Source organism: Pogona vitticeps, chromosome 6 (genome assembly GCF_051106095.1).
Source record: "Pogona vitticeps strain Pit_001003342236 chromosome 6, PviZW2.1, whole genome shotgun sequence".
Lineage (NCBI taxonomy): Eukaryota > Metazoa > Chordata > Lepidosauria > Squamata > Agamidae > Pogona > Pogona vitticeps.
The window spans coordinates 60,532,501-60,548,143 of NC_135788.1; the positions used below are offsets into that span (position 1 = coordinate 60,532,501).

General features: G+C 39.9%; 1 protein-coding gene and 1 long non-coding RNA gene across 2 annotated transcripts in view; one reads left to right on the top strand and one right to left on the bottom strand.

Moving 5' to 3' along the window:
• Positions 1–13,024, bottom strand: part of LOC144583535 (uncharacterized) — a 15,838-nt gene extending 2,814 nt beyond the window's left edge. The window contains exons 1-2 of the long non-coding RNA XR_013537358.1: positions 12,958–13,024; positions 1–7,335 (exon numbers count right to left, since the gene is read on the bottom strand). The exon at positions 1–7,335 is cut by the window's left edge and continues 2,814 nt beyond it. This is a non-coding gene — a long non-coding RNA (uncharacterized LOC144583535). The remainder of the gene's footprint in view (positions 7,336–12,957) is intronic.
• The window catches only part of LOC110090022 (uncharacterized), a 306,902-nt gene that overhangs the window by 165,635 nt on the left and 125,624 nt on the right, over positions 1–15,643 (top strand). The window lies entirely within an intron of this gene.

Here is a 15,643-nt window from a genome sequence, read left to right on the forward strand (position 1 = left end):
CAGAAAAATGAACATTTTCTCTGTGTGAAAAAAAATCCACATAGGAGTGAGACTTCAGTATGTTCTATAGTAGAGGCAGACTATAGACGTTTCTCCAGACTCACTATGACTTAGTAACTTAGTAGTCACCAAAAACATTGGATACAATGGCTCCTCAGAGCTAGATTCCTGTTTGACCCGATGGCAAGAAATAGTAGTATGATTGCTAAGGTCATTGTTTAATATTTTCTCTTGATTCTGCAAAGCATCAGAACTGGGAAAGCTTTTAATGAGATCCAGCACCAGATGTTGGAAAGGTTGCTTTTTTAAAATAATATCTTTCATATATAAGCGCTGGTTAGGGATTCTGGGAGTTCAGCTTCTTCAAGCTCCATCACATGCTAACAGGATTAGTTAATAGACGTTATTCACCACATATGAAAGAAAAAATAACAGATACACTTTGCTGACATGCAGTTGTATGTAAACTGCTCAGAGAGACCTTTAAACACTATGGGGTGATATATAAGCAGCACACTTTTCTTTGCAGCTATACAGGAGAGCCAATGTGTTGTAGTGTCTGGTTTGGTTTGACTCGAACATGAAAATCTGGATTCAAATCCTCCACAGCACAAAAAGGCTAGAAAGGAGTTTAAAGAGGATAGTGATAATAATTTTGCATTCCAAGTAGAGATGGGAACACACTGTGATTTAGTGCTTTTATGTGGTTTGGCAGATTAGGCCCACATGTGTTCCATGGTCACCCCCAATTCCCCAACTCCTCCCTTTGGTGTCCACACAGAGGTGGAGGCAGGGCGGCAAAGTCTGGGGCACTGCCTCTGAATGGGTGTCCATGGGAGAAGGGAGGGTGGGGAATTTTGGGCATCCACTGTACACCTGTGGGCCTGATCTACCAAACGGTGCTAAAAGGGTGTTTCATGCCCATGTCTTAATTCTAAGCCTTCAGCACCTTGGACAGCATTTCTGGGCAATTTCCTGCTTTAATTGTTCTAGACATAGCATACCCAATTGAAATACTAGCTCCTTCCATGCACGATGCTCAGAATAAAATTGAGTTCTTGGGTCTGACATCTTGATTGGGTTTCAAAGGATGTACTGTAAAAGCATTTAGATATAGTGCATTCATGCCAAAATATTTAGATTGCTGTTGTTATATGCCATCAAGTCACTTTTGACTTATAGGTTCTCTTTGTTTTTGTAGGCTGGCTTGGGTAGTTGTGTTTTAAACTTTGTTAGCTTCCCAGAGTAGTGTTTAGGCACTAGATAGGTGGGATATAAATGTAAGAAAGAAAGAGAGAGAGAGAGAGAGAGAGAGAGAGAGAGAGAGAGAGAGAGAGAGAGAGAGAGAGAGAGAGAGAGAGAGAAAGAAAGAAAGAAAGGAAAGAAAGAAAGAAAGAAAGAAAGAAAGAAAGAAAGAAAGAAAGAAAGAAAGAAAGAAAGAAAGAAAGAAAGAAAGAAAGAAAGAAAGAAATGGTAACCCTGTGAATGAGCAATCTCCAAAATGTCCTACTTTCATCAGCTCTGCTCAGCTCCTGTAAATGCAAACCTGTGGCTTCCTTTAGGGAGTCAATCCATATCAAGTTTTGTCTTCCTGTTTTCCTGCTGCCTTCCACCTTTCCCAGTACTATTGGTTTTTTTCCAGAGAATCCGGCTTCTCATGATGAGCTCAAAGCAGGACACCCTCAGCCTCAACATTTTTGCCTCCAGAGATAGTTCAGGTTTGATTCGATCTTGGACCCACTTGTTAATGAGTACTTACAAAGCTCTCCTCCAGCACCACATACCAAACAAATCATTTCTTTTTCTGTCAGTTTTCTTTCTGTCCAATGTTCATTCCCATATATGGTCATTGGAAATGCCAGAGTATAAACAATCTTGGTCTTGATCTCAAGTGCCACATCCTTACACTTGGCATATAGATAGTGCCTTTGGGGGAAAAAACCTTCAAGTGTAAACATTTAGCCATGGGGAAAAATCAGGTTATTCTATCTAAATATGAAAATACAGGTTTATATCAGCTACTAAATCTTCACATTTTAGAACTGAATTCCATTTAGCTAGAGTAAATGTCACTATAAATCATAAGAGAAAGCCATCTATCTTCAAGTTTTCTTTTTGGTTTGTTCATCAGCTTTCACCTTTGAAATCAGTATGTGAATGAATGAAAGCTGGCTATGGGGAGTCACCTAGAAACACAGAATCATTAAGGACTTTCACTGAGCCTTCTTGCCTATTCCATTCATTAATTATAGCCCCATGGAAACATTTGTACATGAATGATATTGTACAAGTACTTTTTTCCTATCTAGCACATCAGCAATAGCAACATATATGCTGGATTTTAGGACAGTTTTAACAAACTCAGAAGAAGTAAGGAGATCCTAACAAGAAAATAAGCCCAAGATAGCTGGGAATATCTTTTAAAAAGAAATTCTAAAGTTGAAGCTACAAAGAATTCTAAGGAAAAAAAGGTGGAAGAAAACCACTGTAGCATTACAAAAAGCTCACAGAGTTGAACACAAAACAGGACACATAGCAGCAAAAGGAAGGCCAAGACACAAAAGAAGAGTATAGACGAGTAACAAGAATTTGAATGATGGTATTAGGAAGGCAAAAGCTGAGAATGAGCTGATGTTAGCAAGAGACTAAAGGCAACAAAAAAGCATTTTGGGGTACATGCATAGGAAAAAAACAGTAAAGCAATAGTGGTTCAGCTACTCAATAGGGATGGAAAAATGATAACAGATAATAAAGAAAAGAAAGAAGTGCTCTATTCCTACTTTAGCTGAGATTATTCCCATTGTGTTCCATGTAGAAGGGACAAGATTGAGATTAATAAACTTGAGATTGATAAACAAATAGTCAAGGGACACTTTATTAATTTGTATGAGTTCCGATCCCCAGGGTCAGATGAAGTACATTGAAGAGTATTGATGAAATTGGCTGAAGAACTCTCAGAACCACTGTTATCTTATTTTCTGGAAATCATGGAGGATGGGGAGTGCCAGATGATTGGAGGAGGACTAATTTTGTCCCTATCTTCAAAAAGGGCAAACAGGAAAAAACAGGAACTACTTACTAGTCAGCCTGACATCAATCTCAGATAAAATTTGGGAGCAGATGTATAAAGTGGTCACTCTGCAAGCACCTTGAAAACAATGGGGTAAACCCATTATAGAGTATGGACAATATAAAAAAGCACTTAGAAAAATTTGGGTAAATAACAGGATTAATTATTAATTGGCAAAAACCACAAATAATGGTGTTTAATCATAATAAACAGGAAGAAGAACTATTTATGAATAAATATAATTTTAAAATATGTAATCATATTAAATATTTAGGTATAAATATAGTTAAAATGACTCAAAAATTAAAGGAGAACAATTTAAATTAACTAAAAAGTGATATTAAAGATAAATTGCAAGAGTATTCTAAATTGAAATTATCATGGTTTGGGAGAATCGTTATGATTAAAATGAAAATATTACCAAAAATTACTTTTTTATTTAGGATGCTCCCAATACAATTAGAAGAAGATTTCAAGTATTGGCAGGGATTAGTTAATGGATTTTGTAATCAAGATTAAAAAATCTAGAATAAATAAAAGATATTGGTATAAGGCCCCCAAAAAAGAAGGTTTCCTAATGTAAAAATTATTATATAGCAAATCAATTAAGATTTATTGGAGAGATTATATACAATAAAAACATTAATTTGGTGGGATATAGAATTCTCTGAAATAAATGGGAATGTTGAAAAATACTTGTTTAATGTAATAAAAAGAAATACAATAAATCAGATAAAAAAACCCTTTTTAAGAAATATGTTAAATATATGGAATAGATATAGAGAGAAGCTATGTCCTTCGACTTCACCATTAAAATTAGTGACTGAAATATTTTTTTTCCCTACAAACTTAAAGGGCTTAGTAGAATTGTTTAAGGATAAAAGTGTTGCAAGATTGAAGGATCGGATGAGTAAAATGTGATCAAAGGTGTTGATTATGGTTAAACTTTAAACTAATAAACTATCATGGTATAATTATATTCAGTTAGACACTTGGATGATTGGTTGAAAACTAATGGTAAATGTAGAGAAGGCACAAAGTACAAACAATTTCTATCATCACATGAAGACATGCGGAAAGATGCTTTGATGAAGGGAGTAAGTAGAATATATAATATAATTTCGGAACAAGAGGAGAAAGAGAGGGGAACAGAGGGTTTGAAATTAATTTGGGAAAATGATTTAAAGACAGAAATTAAAATAGAGGATTGGATAAAAATGTGGAGGATGAGAGTTTTAAGGTTAATGTCGATAAGAATAAAGGATTTTTTAAAAATCTGTTTAAGGCAGTATTTGACTCCTGTGAAATTGAATATAATAAATTCAGATTACTCTAAAGCTTGTTGGAAATGTGATGAAGAAATTGGCATGTATTATCATATGTGGTGGGATTGTAAATTGGTTAAGAAATTTTGGAAACTGATTTTTAAGGAAATATGTGCTATATTTGGTAAAGCTATTGAATTTAACTCTAAAATTGCTTTGTTTTCAATTTTTGATAAGATAGATCTTGATTATTATTCGAAGGAATTGATTTCTAACTTTATGACAAGTGCTAGAATATTAATAGCTAGGTTTTGGAAAGACAAAAATGATATTAAATTAGAAGATTGATATGGTGAAATATGGGACTGTAAAACCCCAGGCCAGGGCCAGGAAGCTTATGTAGGAGTGCCGTCGCTCCTGTCACGATCTAACGCAACTCAAACCTCCCCCCCACCTTCCCCACCTAGAAAAGAGAACAAACAGGTGGACACCAAGGAGTTGGAGGAGATGAGAGAAAGAGAGGGTCAGAGGCACCAAGGGGTGGATACCCGGGATCTGTTGCAAGTGATGAAGGAGTTAAATGTATTGGGACAAACCGGTGGAAATTGGGCGGGAAAAGAGGGAGGTTGGATAGAGGCGGGGCAGGGGATATAAAGGGGAAGTGGGACAAGATCCCGGGTGGTTGGGAGATGATATGGGTCCAGGACCCCTGGACAGGGAAATGGGAACAAGTGAAGGTTCCCCATGAAGAGGCAGAGAGAAGGAGATGCCAAGGACAACAACCCCGTCCATCTTATTGGGAAGAGACTGAGGCGAAAGAGTGGAGGCGTCGCCTGAGAGAGGAGAGGGAAGCAGTGGCGAGGGAGCTGAAAGCTAAGAAAGCATGGCATCTCACAGAGCTCCAGAAGATGGGGGTCTTCCCGGACCGTGGCTGGCCAGTCCAAGAAAGGGTTCCCCATTCTGGGGCTGATGCGGAGATGAAGAGACCCTACCGCTACTAGGTCCCGAAGGCGACAACGGCGAACTACCGGTCTCAGAGAAGGTCTTATCCGAACTGTGGAACTTTGATGAAACCAATCCTTTTGTTAATAACGTTTGGACACCCTTGCAGTCGAAGTTCAGACAGCAAGAGACTTTAAATCCTGTTCCTAGAGATGTTACTGTTAATGTTGGACTGTTAATAAATGAAGACAATGTTGAAGAGTTAAAACCGTCTCATGCTTTATTGAGTGTGACTGGAGCTCATAATACCGAACCCTCACAGGGACATTGCATTAAATGATAAATTGACTGTTGAAGTCAAGATGAAAAGAGGGGAAATAAGTTCCAATAATTATAATCCTATTTGGGCTAGATTTGCTGAATTTGTATTAGTGAAAGGAAAAGGGAACGCCTCTAAACAACAATCTATACAATTTTGGAAAGCAAGCTCGTAATAAAAATATTGTTCAGTGGGGTCCCCTGGGTACGGGGTGCATGGTAGAATTTAGTGTGTAGTAAGCACTATTATTTGTATTTTTCTATTTGTTTTCTGTTTTTAAAATAATAAAAATATAAATTAAAAAAGAAAACAATGAGGTAATAACTAAAAGCTAACACCTGCTTGTCCACCTGCTTTGCTTTTCTTAAGTCAGATTCAGGAATTAGCTGTGTAGATATATGTTGCTGATCACTATCTTCTCTAATATTTGCTGAGATGCCAAAGAAAAAGCATCTGAATATAGTACAAGAAAAAAGATTAAGGGTAGCAAGTGGATGTGATGAATCTCAATTTCTTTTTGAACTTGGAAGTGGGTTGTGTTAATCATGTCTTGGTTATGTATATCAGGTTTTCTATTCCAAAGTTAAACCTTTACTATTATCTCAGGTTACATCAAATGGTTTTAGGAATAAAAAGTCCCTCTGGTTTGATGCTGAGTGTTGCAGACTGAGGAAGTGTTTGAGGAAACAAATGAGAAAAATTCATTAATCCTCTGATGGCAAATCATAAAGACATGTTCATTACTAGGAGGGATTATAAAAAATTAGTTACAGCTAAAAATGGCTGTTATCCTGCTAAAATATGCATGAATTTCTAAAAAGAGACAGTAAACAAAAACTCAGCTCAGTTTTGGCAATTAGTTATCACTAAATTGGGTGAATTTCAGCATAATTTTGAGAAACCTGTATGTGCCTCAAATTGGAAAGATTTTTATTCAGATTTTTTTTCAGAGTGCAGATAAAGGTTTATGGAAAAAATTCTTGGGAACATAAATGATCTCTCCAAATGGCCTTCTGTCTCCCAGCAAGAAATTAAATCTCTCATACAGTCATTAAAGAATAACGAAGCACCAGAAGAGGATTGCATGCCACCTGAACTTTTTAAGGACAGAATAGACCGGTGGGCTACTTTACTGGCTGACTTGTTCACTCACATAAATAATATTCGGTGCATTCCAAGTGGTTAGAAGCTCAGCATAGTTGTTCCATTGTTTAAAAAAGGAGACAAAAAGAACTCTAAAAAGTATAGGTGGTTAAGGTAAAGATAAAGGTTCCCCTTGACAAATGTCCAGTCGTGTCTGACTCTAGGGCGCGGTGCTCATCCCTGTTTCCAAGCTGCAGAGCCAGCGTTTCTCCAAAGACAGTTTCCGTGGTCATGCGGCCAATACAACTAGACACAGAACGCTGTTATTGTAACGGCCTCCTTCTACCTCACAAAGGAAGGTCGCTACGTCACTCCACTGTTACTCTTCTGGTAGTCTGCCACCAACCATTCCCTGCAATAAGTATCTTCAGGCCGGAATGGATTTCAAACAAAATAACTAAAGTTTATTGATTGGTACATTAAGAATGGTATAACAAATAAATCAGGTAATCACATAAAGAAAGGCTCTAGCTCACACAGACTCATATCTCCACACAATCTGATCACTATCTCATCTCAACACTCACAGATCCTGAACTGACCCTCACACACATTCACACCCCTATATATCCCAGCTCCTCCCCCTGATGTCCCGCCTTCCGACCACCATTGGATGTTAACACTCCAGCCTAAACCTTGAAGGACAGGTGACATCACAGCTGTTTGTAACATACCTCCCCCCTTTACAAGTTGTTTTGTGGGGGAAAGCTAGATTGCTTTTCTCCCAAAACAACTAGGAGTAGAGTCAACACATTTCCATAAAATTACATTACCCAAATACTTACCACATTAATCATCTTTTCACTCTAGAACATCACAACACATTACAGCATTTCTTCCATTTCAAATACTTATCATCAATATTCAACATACACTTAAATTGTTCTGTACATCAAAAAAATACTTACACACAATAACTCATTTTCATATACATATACAGAACAACATTTCAACAAACCCATATTCATAAACAGTTAAACCACTTTAGCCAATTTACAAAGTCCATCTGGCCGTCTTCACTCTTCTGGTCTTCGGGATAAGGCGTCAGCCACACAGTTCATCGTCCCTTTGACTACCTTAACCTCGAAGTCGAAATCCTGTAACAGCAAGGCCCACCTCATCAGTTTACTATTGTGGGTTTTCATAGTCTTTAACCACCTCAGTGGGGAGTGGTCCGTACAAAGGATAAAATGTCTCCCCCAGATGTATGGCGATAACTTCTGAACCGCATAAACAATGGCAAGACACTCTTTCTCCACGGTAGCGAAGTGTCTCTCTCCTTTCTGAAGCTTTTTACTAAGGTAGGACACTGGATGCTGGTCTCCGTTGTCACCAGCTTGACACAAGACAGCTCCTACCCCGGCGTTGGATGCATCTGTGTACACGATAAACTCTCGGTCAAAGCCTGGTGCACGCAACACTGGATAGTGGATTAGCGCCTCCTTCAACTTCTGGAACACCTCCTCGCAGTCACTGGTCCATGGGATGTGGTCATCAGTCTTCTTCCTCGTCAGCTCGGTCAGCGGCGCTGCCATCTCGCTGAACCTAGGAATAAATTTCCTATAGTAGCCTATCAGACCAAGAAATGATCTTACACTTTTCTTGGTATTGGGTCTAGGCCAATCACGTACTGCCTCTACCTTTGCTTCTAGGGGCTTGATTACTCCTCCCCCTACAACATGACCCAAATACTTTATTTCTGGGCTACCCAGCTGGCATTTGCTTGCTTTCACGGTTAACCCTACCGCACTTAACCTCTGCAGTACTACTTCTAGGTGTCTTAGGTGATCTTCCCAGGTGTTACTGAAGATACCTATGTCATCTATGTAGGCTACTGTAAAATCACTGATCCCTTGTAAAGTCTGGTCCATCAGCCTTTGGAACGTGGCTGGCGAATTCCTTAGGCCGAAACTGAGGACTCGAAACTCAAATAAACCGAAAGGGCTACAAAAAGCGGTCTTCTCTTGATCTCTAGGATCAATCCTCACCTGCCAAAAACCCTTAACTAGGTCTAATGAAGAGATGTATCAACAACCCCCTATAGTTTCAATCAGGTTGTCCAGTCTGGGCATAGGGTAAGCATCAGGTTTGGTCACAAGGTTTAGTTTCCTATAGTCAACACAGAACCTAACACTTCCATCCGGCTTATCAACCAGAATTATCGGAGCGGACCAAGGGCTAGAAGATGGTACAATTATATTCTCCTTGAGCATTTCATCCAACTCCTTGCGCACCTTGTCCTTATATGGTCCTGTTACTCTGTATGGGGTTACCGCCTGCGGGGGTGCATCTCCAGTATGGATCCTATGCATCACTCCCTTAGCTAACCCAGGCTTGTTTGAAAAGACCTTATAATATTTGGTAACTAGCGATTTCAGTTCTCTCTGCTGATCTAGGGTGAGTGCAGGGCTGATTCTCACCTCCTCTGGGTTGTACCTAACTTCACCCCTACCTTCCCAATAAGGCAAGTCATGTTCCTCCCTATCAGCAGCTTTCATTGCGAATAAAACTCTCTGTTCCTCCCTATAGTAAGGTTTCAGAGCGTTAACATGAACTACCCTCCTGCCTTGGTGTTCTTCTTCCTCAATAATGTAGTTTAGGTCATTCATTAGCGTGTCTATGTAGGTAACTACATCTTGTGGATCATCTTCTGTGATCTGTTCCCAATTCTGTTTAATTAACTCAAGTGGTCCCTTCACTTTCCTCCCAAATAAAAGTTCAAATGGGCTAAAACCTGTACTGGCTTGTGGCACTGATCTATAAGCGAATAATAGTGATTGCAATTTCTGATCCCAGTTGTTTGGATTTTCTGCCACGTAAGCTCTGATCATTCTCATTAGGGTCCCATTAAACTTTTCAGTTAACCCATTGCTCTGAGGATGATAGGCGGTAGTTTCTAAATGTTTAATCCCACAGATTTGCCATAATCGTTTCATGAGCTTAGAAGTAAAAGATGCTCCTAAATCTGTTATTATTTCTGAAGCAAAGCCCATCCTAGACATATAACTTACTAAGGCATCAGCTACTGTGTTGGTCTCTATGTTACTTAAGGGAATAGCCTCAGGATATCTAGTGGCATGGTCCACAATAGTGAGAATAAATCTGTTTCCCCTCTTTGTGACCTTAGGCAATGGCCCTACAATGTCCACACCTATGCATTTAAATGGAGTAGAGATCACGGGTAATGGGCATAACTTGGCTTTGGTTCTGTCACGGTTGTTACCCTGTCTCTGGCAAACATCGCATCTTTGGCAGAAGTTTTTAATTTGCTTCCCTATCTCAGGCCAATAAAAGTTTTGTGTGATCCTTTGCTTGGTCTTGTTTACTCCTAAGTGTGCAGCAAATATGTCAGAGTGCCCCCTTTCTAAGATCATCTGGCGATATTTTACAGGCACCACTATCTGACTTCGAATCCCATCTCCCCCTTTTGAGATATTCGTCAGTGTCTCTCTGTATAATATTCCCTGCTTGATGTGGAACCTCTCTGGAGTTTCAGGGGTTAACTGCACTCCTGTCACTTTCTCAAAACAACTTTTTAAAGTAAGATCTTCTTTTTGTTCTTGTGAAAATATACTGCTTTTAGGTAACTCAAGTGTAACTGCTTCTGCTTCTTGTCTACCCTCATTTTCTCTCATCTTCTGAACATCAGTAACTTCCTTAGCTGTCTCTGTTTGGTCTTGTGAACGTGTAAGAACTAACACCCTCTTAACATGTTCAGCCAAGTCTGTTCCCACAAGAACAGCGGCTGGCAGTTGCGAAGAAATCCCCACTCTCCAATTTCCCTGCCATCCTTTATAATGCACAAAAACTTCAGCTACTGGCAAAACGATTAACTCTTCCCCTATTCCTTTGATTGTCAGACTCTCCTGAGGTAATATATACTCCTGGGGTATGATATCAGGATGACACAAGGTCACCTGTGAGCAAGTGTCCCTTAGGGCTAAATAGTTGTGATCAAAAATCCCAATATTATCTCCAGCTGCCTCAAAAAGTTGAGAATTTGTTCTAACCAGAAGACAGTGTTTTATTTCAGCCAGAGGGATACTTTCATCACAGCACTCAGCTGTTGTATCAAGTTGTGCTGGTGTTGCTATGGCAACGGTCCCTTCCAGCGGGGGAGTTCTCTGTTCCTTCTGAACACAATAAACAGCTTTTGGCTTGTTTACACTCATATTCTGAGGTAAATTTTCCTTCCTGTGTTTTAGTTTTTCACAATTTGAGACCAAATGCCCTTTTTCTTGGCAGTAATAACATTTTTTGCTGTTCCAAGAGTATTTCTCATCAAATTTTCCCTTTCCCTCCAAATTTTGTGGTCTCTGTTGTTTCTGCTCTGAGGGCTTCCCTCCAAAATGGCTACCTCCACCCTGCTGGCTCCTAACGTGTCCCTGAGAGAATCTATTATAATTTTCCCCTGTCTTCCTCACATTTTTCCCCTCAGAATATATTGGTTTTCTGATCTGTGTTATAAAATCTGCAATCTCTGTGGCTTCTTTCAAGTTTTTAGGCTGCCTTTCCTTGACTTGAAATTTTAATTCCCCCTGTAGAAGAGAATAAAACTGCTCTAGCCCTATAATATCTTTCAATTCTTGAAATGTCTGCACTCCCTCCTGTGCCAACCATTTATCCAAATATCTAGCTAAATTTGCTCCTAACTGTGTGAATGTTTCATCTGGTTTTTTGGTGAATGATCTGAATCTTTGCCTAAGCTGTTCAGCATAGATGCCATGACGGGCAAATACAAGCTTTTTATACTCAGAATAATCCTTTATTAACTCAATAGGCATTTCAGCGTACACCTCAGCCAGGCTTCCACTAATTAATGATCTCAAAATTGTCATTTTTTCTGACTCCTTTATAGAAAAATCTGTACACGTTCTCTCATAAAGGGAAAAGAAAATTTCGGGACAATCTCCCTTCTTATAGACTGGAAATTTCTTTAGGTCAGCTTTTGACAATTGACCCTCAACAGTACTTGAATTCATATTGTTATTATTATTTTGATTCATCAACTCAAGTCTGCGTAGCTCAAACGCCATTTTCTCTCTCTGTAATCTCTCTTCCATTTCCATTTTCTCTCTTTCTATTCCTAGTCTTTCCTTCTCCATTTGTGCCTCAATTTCCTTCACTCTCAATTCATGAGCCTGCGCTAACTCAATTCTTCTGAGGTCTCCTAATTCTTCACTTGAAGCCCCTTTCTCCTGAACTGAGAGAATTCTTCCATCCTCCTCACTAAACTGTTCCTCAGAGACAACTGCCTCCTCAAACTGGCTTTGTTCAGTCATTTTTCTCCTTGTCAAGGGCATAATCTTTCACCCAAAAGGTTGTTTTCTACTTTCAAGCCTCAGTTTAAAAGAACACTATTTTTTTTTCTACTCTGAGTCTGTGAGATATACTGTCGCTGTCCTTTCCAGCACTGACAGATAGAAACAGTAACTGGGCTCCTGCCCCTTTCGCTAGGCCTCTTACTAAACAGAGTGAATTCTCTTTACTCTGTCTCTGGTACCAATCTTAATTCACACAGCTCTGCCTCTCCTCAGGCTCTGCTGTCTAAATGGAGAGTTCCCTCAGCGTTGCTGTCCTTTGGCTTCCGCTCTGTCCCCTCAGAGTTCCACTAAACTCAGGACAGGCCAGCCCCACCACAGCCTCTGCCTTTTGGGTCACTCTTCCCACAAAGATGGTCACCTCAGAGCTTCCCTATCTTAGTCCCCAGTCTGAGTTTCAGTGCCCCTCTACTAGACTTTCTCCCCTTGAGACAAGTCCTAGAAGGTCACCCACACATCCACTCGGACGTCCCTGACTAAAATACCCTTGCTCTGGGCGCGATTCAGCCAAGGCTTCACTGGATCTCTTCGTATCCCACAAGCTGGCACCAAAATTTTGTAACGGCCTCCTTCTACCTCACAAAGGAAGGTCGCTACATCACTCCACTGTTACTCTTCTGGTAGTCTGCCACCAACCATTCCCTGCAATAAGTATCTTCAGGCCAGAATGGATTTCAAACAAAATAACTAAAGTTTATTGATTGGTACATTAAGAATGGTATAACAAATAAATCAGGTAATCACATAAAGAAAGGCTCTAGCTCACACAGACTCATATCTCCACACAATCTGATCACTATCTCATCTCAACACTCACAGATCCTGAACTGACCCTCACACACATTCACACCCCTATATATCCCAGCTCCTCCCCCTGATGTCCCACCTTCCGACCACCATTGGATGTTAACACTCCAGCCTAAACCTTGAAGGACAGGTGACATCATAGCTGTTTGTAACAGTTATTATCCCACCATGGTGGTACCTATTTATCTACTCGCATTTTCACATGCTTTTGAACTGCTAGGTTGGCAGGATAGGTTGATTAGTCTAACACATATTACAGCCAAAATATATTAGAAAGTTGTTTTACAGAAATTGGAGGACTGGACAGAGCAAAATTCCATTTTAGGAGAAGAGCAAGCAGGGTTAGGCAGAAAAGATCTATTACTGATAATTGCTTCACTGTTGCAGTTGAAAACAAAATACATTCCAAGGGGTAGACAGCTCTATATTGCATTTATTAATTTAAGTGCTACTTAAGTTCAACCCAACTCCGGGAGGAAGTGGAAGACAGGAGGACCTGGCGTGCTCTCGTCCATGGGGTCACGAAGAGTTGGACATGACTTAACAACAACAACAACTTAAGTTCAATGAATAGACACCTTTTATGGGAGAATTTCTTGAAGATAAGCTTTCATATACTTATTTTCCTTGTAAGGGCCCTTTAAGTGGACACAGGTCTACAAGTTAGAACGGGCATAAATCATACCTTAACAAATAACATCCCTACAGTTAAAGGAGTTCAACAGGGCTGTATTTTGGCAACGTTACTCTTTAATTTTTATATTAATGGTGTAGTTTCAGCTACTCATAAGCTTTATTTTCATATGCCTATACCCATGGACAAGTCATTTAATACTCTTTATTTGCAGACAATTGGATATTACTTTGTACAACACAGGTAGGACTGTGAAAACAGTTGAGAAAGTTTAGTGCTTATTGTCAGCAAAATGCCCTGGTAATTAACTGTAGTAAATCAAAAGTAGTAATCTTTGAGGTAGAAGGAGGAAACATTATATGTGGTTTTTAGACTCTAAAGAAATAGAACAGGTAGGGCCATATAATTATTTGGACATACTGTAGTTTTTTTCATCTTCTGGATCATGGTCTCCTCAGATATAGATAAATGAAATGAAAGTGTCTGCCTGTGTTCAAACCTTGAATAAGCTACTGAATTATTAGTACCCTGGATCATTCCAACCAGTTGTAAAGGTTTATAATGGAAAGGTGTTGCCTATGTTAATCTTTGGCACAAAAATCTGAGGATTTGCTAATAATAAAATAAAAAGGACACAGAATACATTTTTACGTTTGATTTGCGAATCTTTAACCCTTTGCAAGTTGAATCTTTGCTGTTGTTTTTAGTTACTAGTTTGTGTTTATTATATTTGAATTTGAAACGGTCTGAAGACTTCTTCAATAAAGTATCTACTTACAGAATAAATCCTGCCACACTAAACTTATCTTATTTCTTGATCAAGTAATCTCCCTGGAGGATGGTGAGAATGGTGTAGATCAGGGGTTGTCAATGCCCGGTCTGCAGCCCAGTGCCGGTCCATAGGCTTGCTGGAACTGGGCCGTGGATACGGATCTCCGCCCCCCTGTATGCGTGTGTGACATGCCCCCGCATGAGCAGAACATGCTTCCTGAGAGTGTGACATGCCCCCGTGAGCAGAACACGCTTCCCAAGAGTGTGGCATGCCCCCCCGTGAGCAAGACACGCCCCTGTGAGCGCAGCACACCCACTGTGCTGGTGCGGGAGTGCCTCCACACACACCCGCGCATGGAGCTCACTCCCCCAGCTGGTCTGCAGCCCCAACAAGTTTGGGGACCTCTGATATAGATATATCTTGACTTCAACAAAGCTTTTGACAAAGCACCCAATCATAGAATAATGAAGTTGGAAGGGGCTTATAAGTCCATCAAGTCCAACCCCATGTTCAATTGAAGAATACAAATCAAAGGATATCTGCCAGGTGCTTGTCTACATTTCTCTTGAATGCCTCCAGTATTGGAGCACTCACCACCCCCAAGGTAATTGGTTCCAGTGTCTTACTGCTCTAACAGGAATTTTTTACTAATATTCAATTGAAATTTGGCTTCCTGTAACTTTAGCCCATTTTTGTGTGTCCTGCACTCTGGGATGATCCAGAACAGATCTTGCCCCTCCTCTGAATGAAAGTCTTTCAAATATTTGAAAAGTACTATCATATCTCCCCCCAGCCTTCTTTTCTCAATGCCAAACATACCCAGTTCTTTCAGTCTTTCCTCATAAGGCTTGGTTTCCAGCTCCCTGATCATCATTGTTGCCCTCCTTTGAACTTGTTCCAATTTGTCAGCATCTTTCTTGAAGTGTGGTGTCTAGAACAGGACACAGTACTCAAGAGGAGGCCTAACCGGAGATGAACAAAGGTGAACTAGTACCTCATGGGATTTGGAGACTACTTCTGTTAATGCAGCCTAAAATACTATTTGCCTTTTTTGTAGCCATATCATGATATTCTGATAGCAAGATAATTTGTAGTGGACTGGATAGAACAATTATCAGGAGGTAGTTGAGGTTGGTAAACTGAGTACTCAGTTCAGTGGAGGGAGGGGCAAGCTGGACCCTACATAATTAATTTGTAAACTGCCCAGAGACAGCTTTAAATGCTACGGAGCAGTATTTAAGCAATGTACTTTGCTTTTTTCCCCTCCCCCCCTTTTTTTGGCTTTACACAAGTGGGATACAACAAGACTCAGTCCTGGCTGGGCCCACTATTCTTCAACATTTTTACTAATGATTTGTATGAGGGGGGTG